This window comes from Amborella trichopoda, chromosome 4, assembly GCF_054954075.1.
Source record: "Amborella trichopoda isolate Santa Cruz 75 chromosome 4, AtrichopodaSantaCruz75HAP2 v2.0, whole genome shotgun sequence".
NCBI classification, from domain to species: Eukaryota; Viridiplantae; Streptophyta; class Magnoliopsida; order Amborellales; family Amborellaceae; genus Amborella; species Amborella trichopoda.
Window position 1 is genome coordinate 9,469,162 of NC_142339.1, and position 7,523 is coordinate 9,476,684.

Genomic DNA, 7,523 nt, shown 5'->3' on the forward strand with positions numbered 1-7,523 from the left:
GATCTGATTTCTTGGAGTCTCACCTAGTTCTCGTAATGTTTTGCTGTGTCCTATTGATTCTCTTAAGACTTGGCCATGTTTTACTCTCCTGATTTGTCTCAGGTCATTATTGACGCCTGAGCTGAGACTATTGTTATAAACAACGAATTAATGCTTTTTTCAGATTTGTTCATAGTTGAGCTTTATTTATTCAATTCTCGTTTGAAAAGTTTTAAAAATGTTGCATCTGGAATATGTTTAGAAAAAATTATAGGGTGGATGCTTTTTTATTTTCATGAGTGTCAATAGGACAACTTTTTGTTCTAAAGTTGTCAAGTTACATTCTTGATTTGTGTTGGAGTCGAAGCTGCTTTGCTAATTTGATGCATATTCTATACGGTCATTATTAATTATGATGTTTTGGCAGTGCGAGTAATATCTTTCAGTTTTTAAATATTCCAGATGGACTGAAGGCTCCAGATGGGAAAAACTCTTGCTTCCACACGAACAATGCCATTAATTACTGATACTGTGTCCATTTAACATCCCCTTGCTTGCAGCGGTGATGATGTTATTACTAGAAAATCTTTTGGAATAGTGTGATGATGACTTTAATTCTACATTTCAGTAGAATTTTGTGACAAAAAAAAGAAATGATGGTTTATAGGCAAGTGCTGGTAAAATGTTGGTAATGTATTTCCTATATTTCTTCCAGACATAGCCAACCAGTAGCAATGTATTTCCTAGGTTGCATCTAAATACTATCCAAACATTAACAATTTATATTTCACAGACAATATATTTCTAGGTATCCAAACGACCCCCTAAGGAAATCTCATGTTACATGAGATCGAGATTGATATTGATAAGTTACCTAAAGAAAATAGAAATCCAAAATAAATTAGGACTCTTGGGTATATCTCTTATTTTGTGAGATATATGTAACATGTATGGAAAGTTTCCCTATATATACCTATAGGCGAAAATGAACAGTGATTTCCCCTACCCCCATCACTGTCCAAAGTTCATCGTACGGTCACGATTGTCCGGTAGTGTTTTATTTTTCATTTTTTTTTTACAAATCATGATGACTTGAAATTTGGATTGTGTATTCATAAAAAATAAGGGAATCTTTGAAAATTATAAAAAAAAATATTTTACATGAAAAATATTGACCAAAATACTCTCGAAAGGTTTTAGGGGTATTTTGGTCAATTTATTTTTTACGAATAATTTTTTTTATATTTTTATTAGATGTGCCTCAATAAGATGTACATAACTTCCAAATTTCAGATCATTATAATTTATTAAAAAAATAAAAAATAAAATACTACCAGATAATGGTGACAGCTCTATGAAATTTAGAAGGTGATGAAAGTAGGCGAAATCACTATTCATTTTCTCCTATAGCCATTGGAAAGACTTTTTCTATATATATATATATATATATATATATATATATATATATATATATATATATATGAGATGAAAGAGGAAAAAATATGTGTGCCCTATTTAGGTCAGAGTCACCATATGGGAAAGGTCTCCTCCTCTATAGAGAGAGGCATGGGCTCCTCTAGATCTCCTATAAATATTGGTTTTGGGGGTAGAATCTATGGTCTCAACCTATAGGGTCTAATTTCCTCTTTAGCGGAACGTTTGAGGTTGCCCTTTGATTTGCCAGAAGCGGAGCAAGAATTGGTAGCGGGTTATCAAACTGAATATTCAGGTAGCTCATGATCTGAACGAGTCGCACATACACCCTAGTACATGTTCCTCTATGCTGAGGCCATTCTCGAAGAGCGAAAGATTTAGGAATTAGTAATGTTTAAAAGATCGGTTGATTTTTAAAAATTGGCAAACCATCTCGGGATCGGTCAGTGACCAATCCCTATTCCAACGGCCATGTATGCAGAAATTTTTTTTAAGTGCACTAATTGGCCGATTAATCAGTACTAATGGGCCGATTAGTGCACTAGTCAGCGATTTATTCTAAAAATCGGCCGATAAGTGCACTGTCATAGTGCAAAGTTTTCCTTATAACATTTTTTTATTTATTTATCATTTTTTTTTTTCCTATTCATCTGTGGATACAGTTTCTATGCTGGAAGCCTGCATATTATAGAAATGCGGGCTTGGCAATAAATATATTTTTTAAATATAATTGATCCTAATTTTTTATAGAGATCATGAATATAGAAAAAAAATATTTTGAAAACTAAAAATAATAACTATATTAAGTAAACATTTGGACCTGGTTATACTTGTGTTTAGATATACTACCGATTTGCATCCATCTTTAAGATGTATGCTTTATACCGCATACTGTAGAAATGCAGTCCAACCCGCAGGAAATAATTTTCCTTCTTCTATTTCTCTACTTAAAATTTTATATATTATTACAAATTTTTTATTTGCTAACTGTAGGGTTTGCCACTTTGAGCGCATGCGCACTAGAGTTGGTCAGGCTCGATACGGTGCCAAGCCCGTAGGTCCCTTAACTCGGGGGATATAAAAAATTTTCGTTGTTCATCTGATATAATCTTCAATCTGATACTTACACTGCCACCCCCGAGGGGCATATAGACATACACATAGATACATATATGAGAGAGAGATGGAAATTTATCAAAATTGTCGCAAAGAGACGAACAATTTTATATTTTACCTACATTTTTAATTGAATTCCAAAATACCAAAAAAACCAAACATGGTCTTGAGTTGAAATATTATAATATTTTATAATATTATATTACTTCTTATTATATGATATAGGGTGCGGTTTGAATAGAGCCGAGGCTCTAAACAATCAAATAAGAGCGCACCTTCAAATAGTGTCAAGAAATATGGTTTCATTACTAGAAAGTTTTGTAATAGCTTTAAATTATATTTTCATCTTTAGTTATAAAATTTAAAGCTTCAAAAATAATGTAGATTGAGTGGATCTATGAACACTTGGAAATTTAGAAAATTGACGGTCCAAAAATACGTTACAAGATACACTATTTCCAAAACTTGAAATCCATTTTTTTCTCATGTCCATGTATCTTGATGTCGAGATGATCAATTTGATGATATTTGGGCATCAAAACAACATTTTCTAGTGAAAGTTTAAATATAGGCTCTAATTTGATTGTTTAGAGCCTAGGCTATATTTTAAATTTTCCCTATTATATTTATATTTATTTTATTAATGCAATATATATTATTTAGTATATATTGATCACATATTATATATAATATATATTTATTATATATTGATCACTGAAAAAGTATTTCTTCAGGTGCCTAACCATTTTCTCTGAAACCCAATTATGCCTATAATATTTATTATTTTCTTTTTTTTATGTGATAATATAAAACAATAATACATATAAAGTTTAAACATTTTTTTTACAATTTTTTGTGTTTTTTGGGATTTTTTTTACTAAAATTGCATTTTTTAAGAAAAATAGGGGTACTAATTGGCCCATCTAATCGGAATCAATCGGACTAATTGGATTGGACTAGGACCGACTAGTTGGCTCGATCTGTTGTTTTGAACACCAGGAATTAGACACTTTAACGGTCTTCAATGGTTATGCAGGTATCCAAAATACAAACGAGATGGATGTTTGCTGTCCCAACCATTCTTGTTAGTCCCAATCGCAATAGAGGAAATCAAAGAAAGGGATAATTTATAACAAAGTTTTTATGTTGTTGATTTGTAGGTGTAGTGCTGCTTCCCTTATGCCGCATATTGGTACTAGTATCGTAGGATTGATCTGCAATAGAGAACCTATAAAGAGAGGCATGGGCTCATTTAGAGAGAGAAGCGTGGCTCCTGCGCATGAAAGGCAAGGCTGCTCCTTAGAGAGAAGCGAACTTCCTATGGAGAGGCACGTCGTGCCTGTAGATTGAGGCGAGCTTCTTATAGAGAGAAACACCATGATGTGCCTCATGTAGATTGAGAGGCTGGTTTCTTGTAGATAAGTGATTCTAATGCTGTAGAGAAGCAGTTCCCGATATGCCTCATGTAGATTGAGGCATCCCCTTAGAGAGAAAAGAGCTTAATATAGAGAGAAACTACGATGTGCCTCATGTAGATTAGACGCTGGTTTCTCTACCAGAAACGATTCCCATGATGTAGAGAAACGGTTTTATGAAGATTTTGGATGGTTTTTCCTTTTAGTGAGGATGCTATAGAGAAGCGGTTGCCATGAAGATTTTGGGTGGTTTCTCTTTTAATGAGAAAGATGTAGAGAAGCAATTGCCATGAAGATTTTAGATGGTTTGCTTTTTTAGTGAGAAATATCATTTTGTGCCTTCTGTAGATTGAGGCCTCCTCTGGGAGAGAATGAAGCTTCTTGTGCTTCATGTAGATTGAGGCTTCCCCTTAAAGAGAAGAGAGCTTTTTATGGAGAGCGAGAGTTGAGCTTCCTATGGATAGAAACACCATGAAATGCCTCCCCTTAGAGAGAAGAGAGTTTCCTGTGGAGAGTGCCTCCTGTAAATTGAGGCTTATAATGTGCCTTTGTTTAGAGAGAAGTGAGCTTCCTATGGAGAGTGCCTCATGTAGATTGAGCCCACGATATGCCTCTCATCAAAGAGAAGAGAGCTTCTTATGGAGAGTGTCTCCTGTAGATTGAGGCCTCCCATCTTACCTCCCATAGATTGAGGCCTCCCTTTGGGTGCGTATGTTTTTCAAAAGTTTTGCATTTGACACACGATTTTCATCTAAAAGTTGAGAAAGTAATCATCTAACAAAGTTCCCACTCTTTTGTTAAAACATGAATGATCAAGTTCTTGATAGGGGGCAAGAACTTAATCTTTCGGAACGTTTTTATTGATCACTATTCACTATGCTTAATATAAATACATAAATATTAGTATTATTAATATGATATAATATAATATAATATAGAGAAAATTATATAATATTTCTCGTTATTACAAAAATACCTCGAACTTTCCATTATTACATAGATATCCGTTTTTTCAACTTCATAACACTTTTTTTAAAAAAAAAGTCAAAACTGTCCATTTTCAATTTTTGAAAAACTGAAATTTTTTTAATTTTCGGTTATTTGAAAAACCGATTTTGTTGTTTGTTTTTCTGATTTTGAAACTCTCTTTCTCTACCCTTCTTCTACCGAAGTCTTCTTCTTCTTCGCCAACTTTCTCTGCAAATCCTCTTCTTCTTATGTATATTCAAGCTCTTCTTCTTATTGACCTAATCAAAACCATTGCTTTTAATCTTATTTTATTTGGGTTTATGAAGGTAAATAGAGAAAGTTCAATTTTGATGAATGGAGTTTTTTTGGAGGATTAGGAGAGGAGAGAGAGAGTACTGATTCTTGCGGAGTCATCTACCCTACCAAAAATGGATCAAATGAGCACCTATAAAAGCTGTAAATAAAAAAGAGGAAAAATTAATTAGGAAAACCATTCAACAAATGAAATGAGATCGAAAGAAAGCTCAAACGAGAATGAGATTGAAAGCAAGCCCAAACAAAACCGTTCACTGATGAACTCTCTCTCTCCTCTCCCAGACCTCTCCGAAAAAAACTCCATTCACCAAAACTGAACTTTCTCTATTTACATTCATAAACCCAAATAAAACGAGAAGCAGTGGTTTTGATTGGTTAAGCAAGAAGAACTCGAGTCTACAGAAGAAAAAAGAGGATTTGTAGAGATAGTTGGCGAAGAAGACAACTTCGGTTGAAGAGGGGTAGAGAGAGAGTTTCAAAAACCATAAAAACAAAAAACAAAAAACAAAATAGTTTTCTAAAAACTGAAAATGGGCAGTTTCTTCTTTTTAAAAAATAAAATGTTCTGAACTTGAAAAAATGGACATCTTTTAGATATTTTCATAATAACGGAAAATATAATGGATATTTATGTAAATTTTTCTATAATATATTATATTATATTATCATATTATATAATATATAAATATCTTATATTATACTATATATTATGTATAATTTATAAAGATATATATTATATAGTATATATAATATATATTATATAGTATACATAATATATATTTCAATGTATTATTTATAATATAATAATAATATATAATATATAATATTTATATTATTATATTATAAATAATATATTGAAATATATATTACATACAATATGTATATTATTATATTATGCATAATATATAAATATTATATATATATATATATATATATATATATATATATATATATATATATATATATATATATATATATATATATATATATATATATATATATATATATATATATATATATATATATATATATATATATATATATATATATATATATATATATATATATATATATATATATATATATATATATATATATATATATATATATATATGAAAAGGCTCTTGTGAGCCGATGGGCTCACAAGAAAAAATAAGCCCAATGACCCAAATTGAATCTAGGCCGATCTAACAATTTTGGATGTCCGATAGTGTTTTATTTTAATTTTTTTTCTACAAATCCAAATCACTTAAAATTCTAAAAGTGTGTTGATAAAAAATAGGTGAATATTTTAAAAATATTTAAAAAATATTTTACATGAAATAAAATGACCAGAATACCCCCATAAATTTTTAGGGGTATTTTGGTCATTTTTAAATTTACAAATAATTTTTTTTATATTTTTAATAGGTGCTGCTTGATGAGAAGAACATTCACCTAAAATTTCAATTCTTATAGGAGAAAATTCTTCCCAACTCCTATAGGACAAAATGAACAGTGATTTTGCCCATTATCATCACCGTCCAAAGTTCACCGCACGGTCACGATTATCCAGTAGTGTTTCATTTTTAATTTTTTTTTCTACAAATCGGAATGACCTGAAATGTGAAGCGTATGTATATCTTAGTGAGGTGGACCTAATAAAAATATAAAAAAAATAATTCACAAAAAAATGTTGGCCAAGTATTTTGGTCAAATGTTTTTCATATAAAATATTTTTATGATATTTTTTCGTCAATTTTCCTATTTTTGATAAACAAACACTCCAAATTTTAGGTCATTTCGTTTTGTAGAAAATAAAAATAAAAATGAAACACTTCCGGACAATCGTGACCGTGCGATGAACTTCGGACGGTGATGAGGCTAAGCGAAATCACTGTTCATTTTTGCCTATAGGCATTTTGTAGTATCTTCATATATATATATATATATATATATATATATATATATATATATATATATATATATATATATATATATATATATATATATATATATATATATATATATATATTTCAACTTTCGAAAAGATATCTTTCAGAAAAACAAACGTGCCCTTAAAGAGACGAGAGCTTCTTGTGGATAGTGCCTCCAGTAGATTGAGGCCTCCCTTAGAGAGAAGAGAGCTTCTTATAGAGAGTGCCTCCGGTTGATTGAGGCCTCCCTTAGAGAGAAGAGAGCTTCTTATGGAGAGTGTCTCTTATAGATTGCGGCCTCTTCTTAGAGAGAAGAGAGCTTCTTGTGAAAAGTGTCTCCTGTAGATTGAGGCCTCCCCTTAGAGAGAAGAGATGTGAG